The following is a 15731-nucleotide window of genomic DNA, read 5'->3' on the forward strand; positions in this document are numbered from 1 at the left end:
TAATGTACCATCTACTTTCTGCCACAAAGCTAATGATATACAAAGGAACTGTGAATGGAACACAAGAGATACCACTGGGACAATTCCTGGAACCATGTAAAATGCATATACTAATTTGGGAAGGATTTATGTTTGTTAGTAAATCTTCCCATTGAGAACATCATCACTTTTCATTTCATTTGTCATTCAATAAATGTTTTTCTTTAAACAAATTTTTTAAACATTCTTGTTAGTTTATTTCTATTGAGATTAGAATATTTTTTATTTCCATTCTAACAGGTTTTTGTTACCATAGAGGAAAATCATTAAATATTTTTCATATTTCCAGATAACTTACTATATCCTCTTATTACTTATAATGATTTTTTCTGACTTGTGGAATTACCTAGGTATTCAAACAAATCATATGAAAATCATGATAATTTTATTTCTGGTTTTAAGTGTTGACATAACTTATTTACTCTCTTGTTATGCTGCATGAACCAGAAATACAAAATAAAACTGAAAATAATGATTTATTAGAGCCTTCCCTCTCTTTTATTTGATTTTAATATCAATTACTTTACTATTTCATAATTTATTAGGATTTTTCTTCTTTTTTCTGGAAAACAATTTTTACCACTTTTATTCCCAATTTATTTATTTTTTTACTTTAAATCAGTTGTTTTACTTAAATTACTTCCCAAAATGTATTGATAGTGAGAGGGTTTTTTTCCCTATAATTTAATATTACAAGTTGTATAGTTAGATCTTAGCTTTGAAACATTCTTGCATCCTCGTAATAAACTATTTGGCCGTAGTATATTATTATTATTTTAAAACACTCCTGTGATTCCATTTGCCAAGATCACAGTCGGGATATTTCCATCTATATTCACAAGTGACCTAGACTAAATTTTGTACTACTTTTTCAAATTTTTGTGTGAGGGGTTTTGTTCACTTTATAAAATGAATTTTTGAAGCTTTTTTCCATGCTCTGGAAAAGTCTGAATACATAGAAAATGCCTGTTTCTTGAAGGCTAGCTACAACTTAACTATAAAACCAACCAAACCTTATATATTTTAGTGGTAGGTTGTTAGTACTCTTTTACACACACACAACATAAAAATACATATGGCTATTGTTCTGTTCAAATATTTTATTTCTTCTGGAGTAAATTTTTTATTTTATTGATTGCTACAAATCATTTCTTCATTTGCTTTTGCTTTCATTGTTCCACTCTACTTTTTATGTATTTTGTTTTTCAATTCTTTATTTTTAGATTTAACTTTACAAATTTTATTATTTTGCTTTCTTTTACTTTTCTCTTTCCTTAAGTTGAACACTTAAACATTCATGTTCTCTCCCTTTTGCTAATAAGCTTCCAGGTTATGCACTTTTTTAAACTTAAGCCATATCCCATAGATATCAATAATTAGTGTTCTTATTCCTATCAACTTCTAGATTATTTCTAATTTCACTTTTGTTTTTCTCTTGACCCAGAAATTACTCAAAACCCCCTTAATTTCAGTTGCAGTTGTTCTAAAATTTGATTAAACTTTTAGTTATATCATTCTTGAGATGTTGTTCTTATTTTTGTTAAAATTTTGGTTTGTAACCAAAAATTGAGATCTTTTAAATAGCCACACTTTGGAACTTTTAAGATTTATTTTTGTGGTCAAGTACATGATAATTTTATTGTAATTCTTACATTTTCTGTGTGAAATCCTTTTAATAGCATTACTTTTTTTCCCTCCAATGATCTATCCAATTCTGAAAGAGGGGTATTGAAATTCCACTGTTCCTAAATACTCTGTCAGTTATCAAATTGTCTCTCAGTTCCAAATGTACCCTTCATTGCCCTATTTGTAAAACTGGAGCTGGATGCTATAAATGTTTCTCCTTTGATACCTGGCATAATATTAGCCTTTGTCAGTAGACGGTGGTGGAGGGACACTGCACAGTCACCCTAGGTAACTTCTAAGCAATTCAACTTCACCGTGTGGGCAGCCTCCTGGCAACTTTTGTTTCTATTCCAACAGGCAGTTCCTGCTTACCAGCTGCAATCTGCCATACCGGTACCATACTGGGCTTTAGTCACATCCTTTCTCGTGATATCTAAATCTTAGGCTGGGGTAACGAGTGAAGTGAGAGAAGTAGCTTTCCCAAACTCATTCCTTTCTTAGATACTCAGTCTCAGCCCTTGGGGTGGTGGCTGTTCCCTTTATCTGCCCTTCCTGCATTCTGTAGAGCTCACTTTACTTCTTAGTAGCTAATCTCCTGTTACCAGCTAAAAATTCTTTATATTAAACTTTATATCAAACTTTCTTTGTTCAAATTGCAATGTGATTATTATCTCCTGACTGGACTCCTTCTGTTACAGATACCAAGTAGTTTTGCAGCTTTTTAAAAACTTACTATCAGATGATGTCTCTCTGCTACATTTGATGCTTTATTTTTGTGTGGAATTCCCCATTTTTTGATATCATAATGACCACCCCTTTTTCTTTGCATTTACTATTTATATCTTTGCCCTCCCTTTTATTTATAACCCTTGTGGGTTGCTGTTGTTGTTTTATTTCAGTTACATCTCTTATAAAAAGCAGACAGCTGGACTTTGTCTTTTAATTGGAGAATTCAACCTATTTACATTTATTGTGAAAAGTGATATGTTTGTTCTAATTAAAATTAGAAGTTAACATCTAATTTTATGTTAACTTCTTTATTATACTCTTTCCTTTTCTTATGCTTTTCTACTTCCACTAGCTTGAACAAGTTGTTTGTGTGTGTGTGTGTGCTCTGTTTATTTTGTTTTGCATTTCAGTTGCCCCTAACAATAATTTAGAAAAAGTAATGTTTCTCTATTTGCTAGTTCATTAGCATGTATTTTAAACAGTCATATTAAAACCCACATTTCTCTGAGATTTTATTAAAATTAATAGTACTTTTACCATTCCCCACAATGATGGAACCTTAAGAATATTTGATTCTCTCATTCATTTGTACCATTTCCAAGTCCTAGATTTTGTGAACTACTTCAGAAATGTAATTCCATATTATTTTTCACTTTTTCCTTTAGAGTATGCCTTTTCTCAGTATACTTATTCAAAAGTGATATTACAATTTGCAATCACTTTATTCTCAACCAATATTTTACTGGAGTCATTGCTCACTGCTATATCTTGTATTCTTTATTTTCCATTTGCTTTAGATTTCTATTCAAATTTACTATCATTATGCTGGAGTACATCCTTGAGTAATTTTGAATAAGAATACGAGTAGAATACTTTGAGTTCCTACATATCCAAAAAATGCCCCTCTTTTGTCATCATATGAATGATAACTTTTCTGAGAGTAGGATTTTTATGCAACAGTGCTTTCTCTCTCAAAAGTTTATAAACATTATTCTACTAGCATCTAATGTGGCATATAAGAAGTCAAGGTCAAACATTCCTTTTCCATTATATTCACACTTTTTTATCTGTCTGAAAAATGTATATTTTTTTCTCTTTCCACAGAGGCCAGAAATTTCACAAAGATATGTCTAGGTGTGTGGGGGTGCTTTTTTTTTTTTCATCATGTCTGCCTGACTTTTAGTAAGCCTTTTGATCTTCAGATCAGGGAGTTGAAGATTATTGCTTTGATTATTGATTCCATTTCCATCTGCTTCTTTTTCTCTTGAAATGCTGATTATTTGCATATTACTTCTCTTAGGACTGTCCTCCATATCTCTTATATTTTTAGTCATGATTTACATTGCTTAATATTTTTCTTTTGTGTTGAAATATAGTTCCTCCATTTAACCTTCTGATCACAATCTCAGTTTTCAGCAGTAATGATTCTGTTTTTCACTTTTAATGGTGCAATCTCCCCAATCAGAGCCACCTGTTTCCATTTTTCAGCTTTGTCTCCTTCCTGAGCTTTGTTTGCATACTCCTGTTAGAAAGTGAAAGTCTCTTCAGCATGAACTTTCACCCTAGCTCTTCAGCAGTGGTAGTTGTCAGGCAGGGAAAGATATCATGAGATTTTCTTTGCCAGAAGATTGGAGGTGACAGGGCTAAATCAAGTCCTCTCCACTAGGGCTTAGGCAGGAGGCTCTACCAGTATAGAGAACCATACCTCCCAACTATGTGGAAAAAGAGTAATTCTACCCTACCTAGACATTTCTCTCAGACAACTGGTATCAGCAGGCAAAGTATTTCTTTTGGGGACTGCATAGTATAAGAAGATAGCTTGGTTCTTCTCTCTGTGTTAGCTCAAGTGTTTCATGTAAGTGAGCTATGAGGGAGAGATTTTCACTATGGGTTTTGCCACAGATGCAGAACCACACTGAAAGGACTGGGTCCTCAGTCATCTTGCATTGACAACAGTGGTGCCCTGACCTTGCATCTTGTCGTCAGTGAATCCGAAGCCTCAGATGTCGCATTTGGGATCTTTTCCACCTTTTTCAGTTTTAGGGTAGACTTAGTTTAGTAATTCAGTGCCCCAACAGAAGGGAGGTCATGGTGATATATGCTCAGGGCATTTCACCTGTTGATGTTAATCTTCATTGTTTTGGTAAGTCTTGTTACCAAAACATTTTTTTTTACAAAAATGTTTTACGACATTATTTACAAAAACTTCTTTTTGTAAAATATTCAAACATTTGAGAACTACACAATGGACTTTGGGAAAATTGCTACAATCTCACATCCCATTCTACTCCACCCATCCCAGTCCCAAATCACCATCAGTGATTTGGTATGATTTTTCTTCAGGCTCTCTTTCTGTGTAGATACTAATATGATAAGTATAAAATTTATAGTCAAAATCCTAAACAAATTCTCTTCATTTTTATAATGAGTTCATACCTGGCTCTGAAATCCCAGCTTACTTAATGTGAACATATTACTCAGATCAATTTCAGGATTTCTTGCAATCCAATACAGTGATTTCTTGATGGCTTCAGGTTTATGAATCAGTTACATTCTAGATTCGTATTCATTTCCAGGATTTTCCTCTATATCTACCTGTTCTCTTACTTTATATTCTTAAAGCCTGCTGCCAAATAGGGTTAGTAAGTGTATTAGTCAGGGTTCTCTGGAGAAACAGAACCAATAGAATATATAGAGAGATACATAAGAGAATATTTATTATAGAAATTTGTTCATACAGTTATGGAGGCAGAGAAGTTCCATGATCCGACATCTACTAGCTAGAAAGCCTGAGAAACTGGTGGTGCAACTCAATCCAAGTCTAAAGGCCTAAGAATTAGGGGGCTGATGGTGGAAGTCCCAGGCTGAGTACAAAAATCTGAGAAGCAAGAGGGCAAGAGAAGATGGATGTCTCCGCTCAAGCAGAGAGAGCAAATTTGCCTTTCCTTCATCTTTTTGTTCTAATCAGGCCCTCAACAGACTGGATGATGGCCACCCACACTGGGGAGGACCATCTGCTTCATTTAGTTCACCAACTGAAATATTAATCTCTTCCAGAAACATCTTCACAGACACACTCAGAAATAATATTTTTACCAGCTATTTGGGCATCTTGTAGCCCAGTCAAGTTGATGCAGAAAATTAACGATTCCAATAAGAAAAAAGAGATCATTTTTAGACTTGGGCCATTGTTAGGACTCTACAGATACACCCCTCCCATTCTGTGCCCACACTTCCTAGAGCTTCCTCAAGCTTTCAGACCAGCTGGTGTTTCCTGGAGTAGGGCTTCTTGGAGATTTCCACCACATATGCTATCTATGACCTGGGATGTTCTCTTCTCACCACTACTATGCGGTTATGATTTTCCCCTCACCTTATACTTCATATATTTGCAGGTCTCCTGACCCTACCCCTCCACTACTTCTACATCCCACTAGGACAATTTGATTTTGCCCATTCTTTTTGGAAGTCAGAAGAAATGCTCTCCTCTCTCCCACTTCTGCTATCTCCACATGCCGCACAGCCATTTCTTCTGCTCTTCATACCTTACAGTCTGGAGTACTCCAACTAACTTCCTACCTGAAGAATTATACAGATTTTCCTAATCTTAGATCTTTATTTCTTCTCAAAAAACAAGGGAAAATCTGGTTTTCTTCTCTCCTTCCTCCCATTGTGTACATGGCATGGAGAGGGGGTGTTGGAAGGCAGAGAAAAGCAACCCACTTACTTCATTTTATCTCAGTTCTTCCTCCTCTTCCTGCCAAATTCAGCCAAGCTTTGCAAATGTGTCTTCACTTTCCACTAGGAAAGAACAACAAAACTAGCAGGTGTCATAACAAATTATTGTTATCAAAGTATTAGTCTACCACAAATTAAAACCTTTCATAGCAATAAAGCATATCAACATTTTATTGTTGAACACCCAGATGGGCTGGCCTCCTGTGGATATTAGCTTTTTTCTTCACTCACCTTGAACTAAACATGGCATGGAACATACTTACACTAAAAAACTGTTCGTTTATATCTTAAATCCAAATTCAGCTGGGTATCCTGTATGGTACCTGGCTTGTCTACGTCAATCCTATTTAAAAAGGCTGGTCAGCCTCCTGATCTATCTGCCTTCTCAATAAATCAGCACCTTCCCCCCCCAGCATAAAACATCTCTGAATGCCAGTCTTTCTTTCATATGGCTCTGCCCTCCTCGGGATACTGGTTTGGTAATTCATCATTAGTTTGTATGTTTGTTTGTTTTTCAGTACCTTAAAGCAGATTTTTAAAATATATTTGATTTGTTATCTATGAGTTCGCTGAAAGAGTTGACATGAATTGCCCACCGTATCTGACAATAGTAAGTCTTCATGTTTATCTCTGAACCTGTCATCTACTGTGGTCCACAAGATGTTGAAGGGTTTGGTTGCTACTCAGGTGATATTGGAAGTTTTATTTTTGACCTAATTGACCACCCTGGATGCAATGTGAGGTTGTGGGCCTACCCCCCACAAGACCCTGTGCTGGCTATTGAACACTTCAATTGAGGGGATGTACCTCCTAGGACCTAGTCTGTGACAGTCAAAGGGATGATCACCTCCGAACTACTTCCAACAACTCAATTGAGCACTGATGTTTCAAAGACCAAGCACCGAGAGCTGCCTGGGTGGCTCAGTTGGTTAAGTGTCCAACTCTTGGTTTCAGTTCAGGTAATGATCTCAAGGTCATGGGATCGAGCCCCATGCAGGCAGGCTCCAAGCTCAGCACAGAGTCTGCTTGAGATTCTCTCTCTCCCTCTCCATCTGCCCTTCCCTCCTGCACTCTTGCACGCATGTGTGTGCTCTCTCTCTCCAAAATAAATACAAAAATCTTAAAAAAATATAGAAACTCTGCTTGGGATTCTCCCTCTTCCTCTGCCCCTCTAGCTCATGTACTCTCTCTCAAATAAATAAATAAAATCTTAAAAACACAAAACAAAAACAAATACCAAGCATAGAACACAGTTTTGGTGCCCAGAATAATCAATAAAACCTCCCTCTCTCCCATCCCACAATGTTTCAGGAATAGTGAGAATCTGGGGGCTCCTCCATTTTCTGGCAAAGTATGAATTTTTCCTGTAAGGCTCTGACCTGCTCTAGCCAGACCTAAATCTTCAAGCTCCACCCATATACTTCATCAAATGGCTCCATCCAGACATAGGATACAGTTGAGGTGGGCAGTCTCCCACCTTATATATCCTTCAACAAAGGTTAGGCTTTCAGTTTGCAGAAATAAAAGAACATGCTGTTATAAAGCCATGTTCAGTTTCCAAAGTTGCACCCTGCAGACTTCTGTCTGGTGCCTACAAACTGGTAACATTCCAAGGGTATGTTTTAACCACAGCTTATTTGCAAGGAGATCATATTTTACATACTGTGTTACATTTGATTTACTATCTCTGTGAAATCCTCTTGGGCAAGCACATATAGTCCAATCATGTTCCTTTAAATATGTGCCACTGTGTTCAATTGCATTAATATATCACGGTTTATTTATCATTATTTTAAAATTCAAAAGTAACAAAACTTTTTTTTACAGTCTTGGGGGAAAATAGCCTAACTACATATATTTAATTTAATGAAGTAATGTAAGTGAGAGAATGGAGCTTTTTTAGCTCCACCCCTCAAACTAATATCTGGGTATATTTAAGCATTGGCAGCTCAGAGGTGGCTTCATCAACATTCATCCTAAAATTACATCCTGGCCATATAGCAAATCTGCACTGGCTACATAGGTCTGGGAACTTGACAATTGCTCATTATTGCTTACCTTGTCCCTAATCACCCCCCCTTTCTCATTCCCCATGGGCTGCTCTAAGATGTTATGATCCCTTTTAAGCTTGCTTTCCCAGCTCTTCACCGTTTAAGTCATAACATCGCTATGTGCTCCACTGAGAAAATAGAGGTATTTGAGTAGAATTTTCCTTACCTCACCTTACTAGAACCTCTGCTGACCTAAAACATTCTCATCCTTTCTCTTTCTCCTAGTATCTCATCTCACACAAAGATATTTCTCTTCTCTACCCGGACTCCACAAGATGATCAGATGTCATGTGAGTACCCAAATAAGAATACATTTGGTACCCAGGGGATTAAACCACATGAAAGTTTAACATGTGTGCCTGGCCTCCAAGGTATGAAAGAGAAGGAGAGTACAGTGAAAGGAAAAAAGGGGGGAGGGATAATGTACAATATATTAATAATACAACAACTAAAACACTGAGCTTCATGATGTTGCAGACTGACAAAAGTTACAAAACAATATTTTGAGTAAATATTCAATCATAGCTCCCAATGTGTATTGACACTTAACATTCCAGACAATGTTGTGTGATATTAGCAGTAATTTTTAAAATGGAAACAATAGGGGGACTTCACAAACAGCAGAAAAAAACCCAAGTCTTAATTCTCAAGCCTGAGTCAGATTAATAAACATATAAATTTTATATTATGGAGATTAAAATAATCTTTATAGGGTTAAAGAAAATAGGCACTAGATAGAAGGAAAGATATGGAATCATAAGCTTAAACAAATAGCATTCATTCTTTTCAAGTACATCAAAATACATCTTTATTTTTCCCAATGTATATTACCCATTTTTATCATAAATCAGTTTTCTGGTCTGACAATTATTATTTTATGTTCCCTTTGGGCCATTAGCCACTCACTAATGACTGTCAATGGTCATTATTATTATGCTATTAGAGAAAAAATATCTCCTTTTTATAATCACTTGTTTCAATTTATTAAAGAGTACTTTTCCTTTTCAATTAGGACATTTATGATGTAGAATATTTTTAAATAATATTGATGATCCAAATAAAGCACAGGTAAACATTTTGCAAATTTTAATCAGACATCACAAGATCATATGTATTTTTGAGTATTCAAACTATATATTACAATCTTTACATAGTAAAGGACTGGATTTCACTGAAGTATTAGGTATTTAATAACTGGAATATTCCATTTGAACAGGTAAAATTATGAGTTATAAACAATTTGAGCAAAGGGTACTCCTTATAAAAGTTTTAAGTTTATTCAATGACTGCCTGGACAAAAAATAAGTTATTTTCTCATGTCTTGAACAGTTCGTAAAGAAATCTTTTTGCAGATGCTTAGGGAACCTGTATAAGGAGTCATTTGGGCTCACTGGTCAAGAAACAGAGCTTCAAAATTAGGCAGACCTGGATTCTAATCCCAACCAGACCACTTGTGCACTATATAACCTTTGATAGATTATCCAAATTACTTAAATTAATTATTTAATTTTTTAAATATTTTTAGAGACCTTCTGGTTTCCCATACATACACAGCAATGAGAATACCCACTTCATAGCATTGCTGTTGAGAAGATTAAATGAGCACATGTAAACCACACAGCTTCGCATAGAATTCCTTCAATAAATGGTCATTACTATGATTAGCATAATAATTATTTAAACTGATGTCATTTGTATATACTTTGTTTACATTTTCTCCAAAAGTTTGTTTAAAATTAAAGGCATTTCTTGAAATATTAAATATGCTGAAATTTGCTACATTTACCAATCTCACTTGGATAATGAAAATTTGTAAGTTCATTCATTTTTTTTAATCTTGCATTGCTATGGAAAAAATACTGTACTATAGAAGCAGAGACCTCAGGAAACCTCAGAAGTTAGTAAGAGGTATAGGGAGCTAGTAGCACCTTAGGATAGTTCAAGCCATGGCGATGCCGAGGGTACATTCATTTGGAGGCAATTATGTTTCCTCTCATTTTGTTTTACTTTTTCACACTGCCATCCCTGGAAACAGAAAGAGCTAATAAGGCTTTTTAAATGGCTGGTGCTGGTAAGTGGTCAAATATTTGGAGACCAAGGGTCTTTAATCACCTAAGTGCTTTTCAATGAATACTGATGTGACAAAGGTTCATATTTAATTGATTCCAAAGTGACTTTATGCTAAGTAATGGTTCGCTAAAGAATTTGAAATCGTAGCTACTCCCAATTAAAAAGTATACATCTTCTATGTCAGAGTTGTTACCAGATATGTCAGAGCAAGTCACCGGGTCACCGAGATTCTGCTGACAGAAGTAGTAAATATAAGCATGTCTGTGTGCACTTGTGCAGCAGGAAAGATGAAGGAGGAGGAACTTCCAATTATTTTAAATTTGTCTTATAAATATAAGTGAATTTCCCTCAAAGGTCTCTAAAAGACACAGCTAGTAGAACTGATCAAAATATGACATTTTGAGAACTGAATACAAAAACACCAGAGTCATCTAAGTTCGCCAATTACCGGGGCTGGAAATACATGTTTTGTTGCAACAAAATGAATCCCAACAAGGCTTGTGTAGATCTCTAATTTTGCTAGAGGGCACATCTATATTTCAGATATTCGTAAGTATTTCTTCTACTATTAGAACTTTTTTATTATTGCAAGAGCTAATGTAACTCTAAGAAGCTCGGTGAGCATTAATGTAGAAAATTACCATCCCCTCACATCGACTTATCACTACGATCATTATTCTAACTAGAAGCATGCTAGAACAGTCTGAAAGCCAAAAGAGAGTAATCGGTGATTTAAATCACTGGTCTTATTACCTATTAACAGAAACCACCAACAGAAGTTGATTTTTAGGAGAATCAGAACAGCTGGAAAGAAAGATAAGGGGAAAGAAGCTTGTATTGAAATCCTATTTTCACTGAGCCCTTCTGTGAAGTTTAAAGAGAAGGATGCTATACTCTGTAAAGACATTTTAATTCCACTTTCATAAAGGTGGAAGAGAGCACTTACAATGCCATTTCTTTAACAAACACTTTATTTATGATAAATATTAACTTCAGGCACTGTTGCCAAGAAAGCATTCACACAGGTGATGCATTACTGTTGCATTAAGCAAAGTTAAGAGATTTTAATTGTCTTGGGTAATAATGGATCCGAATTATCTTGAATCACATACCTGTTGCATATTTCCCAGCTAATTATTGCTTTGATAATTACAGTAAAGAAAGTTTCTCCCCTCACCTCCACACACGCATGTAACCCAAACACAGACAATAGAGCATAAATATACATACCAGAAGCACACTACTATATCTAAAAACTTTGGTTTTGCTGTTTACAGATGAGTTTAGTAGCTTTTGAAATGCATTCTTGTAAAAAAAAGACGAGTATTCAAACCAACCAACTGGCAAATCGTATTGTGAGGACTGAATGTATATAGCAAGAAAGTGGTCAAGTTGTTTAGTGTCCTTAAATTTTCTACCTATTAAGAAAAAAGGTAAATGGGAATTTGGCTAGTTGACTCGTATAAAATCAGTATCTCTGTTAAGAAAAATGTTTTTATTTCATTCTATTTAATATACGAGTTTCATAGACTTAAAACATACTTGACAATATTCTGAGCACTGCAGAGAGTACCAAAGATGCCAACCCTCAAGAACCTCATACCTGTTGAGAAAAGAAAAAAGAAAAATAATGCAATAATTGAAGCACAATAGAAACTATGATATTCATGCACCAAAATGATTGCAAATGTCTCACAGTTAGAAACAAGAAAGGCTACCTTTGAGTAAAATTTGAGTATTTAGGAGTCTGTGAAGAGAAAGCTAGGTTCAAACAGTTCCTTGAAGATTTAGGATTAGGGACTCAGCAAGAAAGGATGACATACTTCCTTCCTTCAAAATTACTACATTCGTAGAATATTTTCCATTTTCCCATCAAACTTATATTCACAATATTAGTATAAACTAGAATCAATATACTCTTGACATTTGAAAAAGATGTACTGGAGGACTTCTGATCCTCAAATCACAAACGCTTCACTATCCTAAAAATTTCCCCATAAAATAAAATTGATTAAATATCTTAAGTTGCCCTTTCTAACTCTTGGTAAGATTTACTATATAGAGAAGAAAACTCTGGGGCTGGGTATAGGAAGGGGGGGCGAGATTCTCTTCTTAGCTCAAGGAGAATGGGACCCATTCACACAGTAACCTCAGTGAGATAACAACTGGCTTTTGGGGGGTGCTTAAGAATTCAAGAAAATCTCTAAGTCCCAAGGGCTTACTATATAAACCAAAGTGAGGACATTTACTTTGGGTACACCTAAATCATGTCTAGAGCTCTTTAAAAAGACAAATGCTTTTACTCCCTTCTGGACATTCTGAGGAAGACCAAGGCATCTGCATTTTTTAAAATTTCCTATATGATTCTAATGTTCAGCTAGTGGAACCACAGAACCACCTACTAGAAAAAGTTGCCTGACCAAAATGTTTCAGTAAGTCATATTAAAAACCTGTGAGTAATTAATTCCACTCCAACATGTCAGAATTTCCTCCCACAAATATTTCTGAAACACAAAAAAATAAATTTTAATGTCTGCATTGAGATATTTACTTGATTATCAAAATAAGGACACTAAAATACCAAAAGCTTACCAAAGAAGAGTGTGAAAAAAATGCCAGAGTCTTCGGAGTTATGATGGCTTTGTGAAAAACATGATTTCAGTCTTTAAGAACTATTTTGGGTAAACTCTAATGCAGTGTTGTAGAACTTGCACTTTAGAGAGAGAATGCAGCTTTCTATTTCCATTTATTCATCATCTGTAATCATATAATGAACAAAATCTGGTCACAGAAGAGACTTTCAAAAGAATAAGATAACTTGGGGGAAATTTTAAGTTTATCTCTTTAAGCTAACCTCTTTTAAAAAACCAAATTGTTCCTCCTTATATAATATTATAGAAGTTGACCTATTAAGTGCCCAAATCCTGCCAATCTTAGTGACGCTGATATTCCCTCTGTGTTTATCTTCAAGAAAATCGCTGTATAAAAAAACATGCTGCTGATTCTCTGAAAAATGAAAATCTCTTTCACTGGAAATATTAGCACAAGAAATTTCTCAAAAGGCTACAAAATTTTACTTGAAAATAAAAGATATATTTTCAAGGGACCTGGGTGCCAGTCAGTTAAGTGTCTGACTCTTGATCTCAGCTCAGGTCTTGATCTCACAGTCATGAGCTCAAGCCCTGCTATGGGCTCCACACTCAGTGTGAAGCCTACTTAAAAAAAAAAAAAAAAGAAAGAAAGATGTATTTTCTTGGAAGGGAATATTGAATATTGAAATTCATCAATTCTTCAAATATTAGTGGATGACATTAACAAAAATTCTAAAACATCTCAAGCATTTTTTATTAAATTGACATATTCGTTCTCTATGGTTGCTGTAATAAATTATCCAAACTTGATGGTTTACATAAACACACATTCATTCTTACACAGTTATAGCGGTAGAGTCGAAAATCAGTTTCACTGGGCTAAAATCAAGGTGTTGGCAAGACCATGCTCCCTGAGAGGCTCTAGGGGAGAATTGCTTTTTCCAGCTTCTAGAACTGCATTCCTGGCATTCCTTTGCTCCTGGGCCCTTGCTTCATCTTCAAAGCCAACAGCATAGCATCTTCAAATCTCTCTCTACTCTACCATCACATGGTGGATATTACTCAAATATCCTTTTGCTTCCATTAAACTCTTGTGATTACATCTAAGGCCTACCTACATCTCAAGGTCATTAATTTAATTATATCTGCAAGGTCCTTCCCCAACCCTTGCCCCTCCCCCACCCCCCCAATAAGCTAACATTCACTAATTACAAGAATTAGGACCTGGATATCTTTGAAGGCCATTATTCAGCTAACCAGTGTTGACAAGATAGCTCTTAATCTGAAAGTATAAAAAAGTAGTAACAGGTGAAAATTTTTTGAGAAAGGAAAGTAGGGAGGGAAAAAGTGTCTTACTGGATATTAAAATATGATTTAAACCTGCAGTAATTACAGAAAAAAAGGCACCAGTGTAGGCTTCTAGCTGGCCGTATTGTATACATGAGAACAGAGTATGTGGTAAAACATCATAAACCAATGAAAAGGAAATCAATTATTTGGAAAATGCAGTTATTTTCTTTTTAAAAAAAAGGCAAATTAGAATATATCACGTGACACCATACCTCAGGATATATTTTAGAAGGTCTAAAAAATTTAAAGATTTTATTTATTTATTTGTCAGAGAGAGAGCACAAACAGGAGGAGTGGCAGGCAGAGGGAGAAGCAGGCTGCCTGCTGGGGTCATGACCTGAGCCAAAGGCAGACACGTAACTGACTGAGCCACCCAGGCAACCCTAGAAGGCCTAAAAAAATTTAATCACAAGTGAAAAAAAAAGTGAGATATGTCCAAGGAAAATGATAGGTATTTAACTGATTTAGTTCATTTGTAAGGACCTGCCAAATACAAAGGAAGTGAGAAGACCATAAAAAGTTTGGTCGACTTGGGGAGTGTACAAAAATTCTAAAAGCATATCCAACAAAAATATAAACAAATTTAAGAATCAAGCAATAAATTGGAAAAATATTTGCAGTAATATTGTAAGCAACTGGTTAATATTCTTAATATAAAATTGACTTTACATTAATAAGAAAAACATAAAACCAAAATGAGAAAGTGAACAAAAGCCCACTGCTAGAAGAACTATAAATATCTAATAAACATAAAAATATGATTACTCCTGATTAATCAAATAAATGCAAGTTATACTAAGGAATGCTCTTTGTTGCCTATAAAATTGCATTATTTATAAAGAATAAAGCTCATTGTTCTTCACAGTATGTAAGACAAGTGTTTGCAAACACTGTCACAAGACTATAAATTGTTACAAATTCCCCAGAAAGAAATTTGGCACTATATACCTGGTCTTTAAAAAGGTATGTTCCCTTTGATCCTGTAATTCCATCTTCCCATAGTGTATCCTACAGAAATAATCAAAGGTATAAATGGAGACATATGTACAAACATATTCATAGCAATGTTTCTTAAAATAGTTTTCAAAAAGTGAAAGGAAGATACATACTAAAACAGAAGTGGTTGAAGAAGTGATCCATGTGACCAAATAATATACAAATATTAAAAGTTATGTTATAAACATATTTTTAATGACCGGAAAAATACCCACAGTAAAATGCTAAGTTATTAAAGCAAAATCCTAATTTGGAGATACATATTTTCAAACACAAATGCACACTATATACAGTTCTCAGCATATTGCTGGGCAAACCTTATGTGGACAAGTGAATTGTATTCGGTAAATAAAATTTTAGGGACGCCTGGGTGGCTTAGTCAGTTAAGCATCTGCCTTCAGCTCAGGTCATGATCTCAGGGTCCTGGGATCGAGTCCTGTATTGGGCTCCCTGCTCAGCGGGGAATCCACCTCTCCCTCTCCTTCCGCCCCTCCTCCTGCTTGTGCTCTCTCTCTCTCTCTCTCTGACAAATAAATAAAAC

General features: G+C 35.2%; 1 long non-coding RNA gene across 2 annotated transcripts in view; it reads right to left on the reverse strand.

Annotated features, from left to right (window-relative positions):
* Positions 1–15203, reverse strand: part of LOC113938285 — a 38026-nt gene extending 22823 nt beyond the window's left edge. The window contains exons 1-5 of one of the 2 annotated variants that reach the window (XR_003524875.1): positions 15143–15203; positions 12846–13010; positions 12704–12757; positions 11796–11856; positions 6122–6195 (exon numbers count right to left, since the gene is read on the reverse strand). This is a non-coding gene — a long non-coding RNA (uncharacterized LOC113938285). The remainder of the gene's footprint in view (positions 1–6121; positions 6196–11795; positions 11857–12703; positions 12758–12845; positions 13011–15142) is intronic. The other variant, XR_003524876.1, reaches the window with a different exon arrangement.
* Between the last annotated feature and the right edge of the window lie 528 nt (positions 15204–15731).

The sequence above is a fragment of the Zalophus californianus genome, chromosome 8 (assembly GCF_009762305.2).
Source record: "Zalophus californianus isolate mZalCal1 chromosome 8, mZalCal1.pri.v2, whole genome shotgun sequence".
Classification (NCBI taxonomy): Eukaryota; Metazoa; Chordata; class Mammalia; order Carnivora; family Otariidae; genus Zalophus; species Zalophus californianus.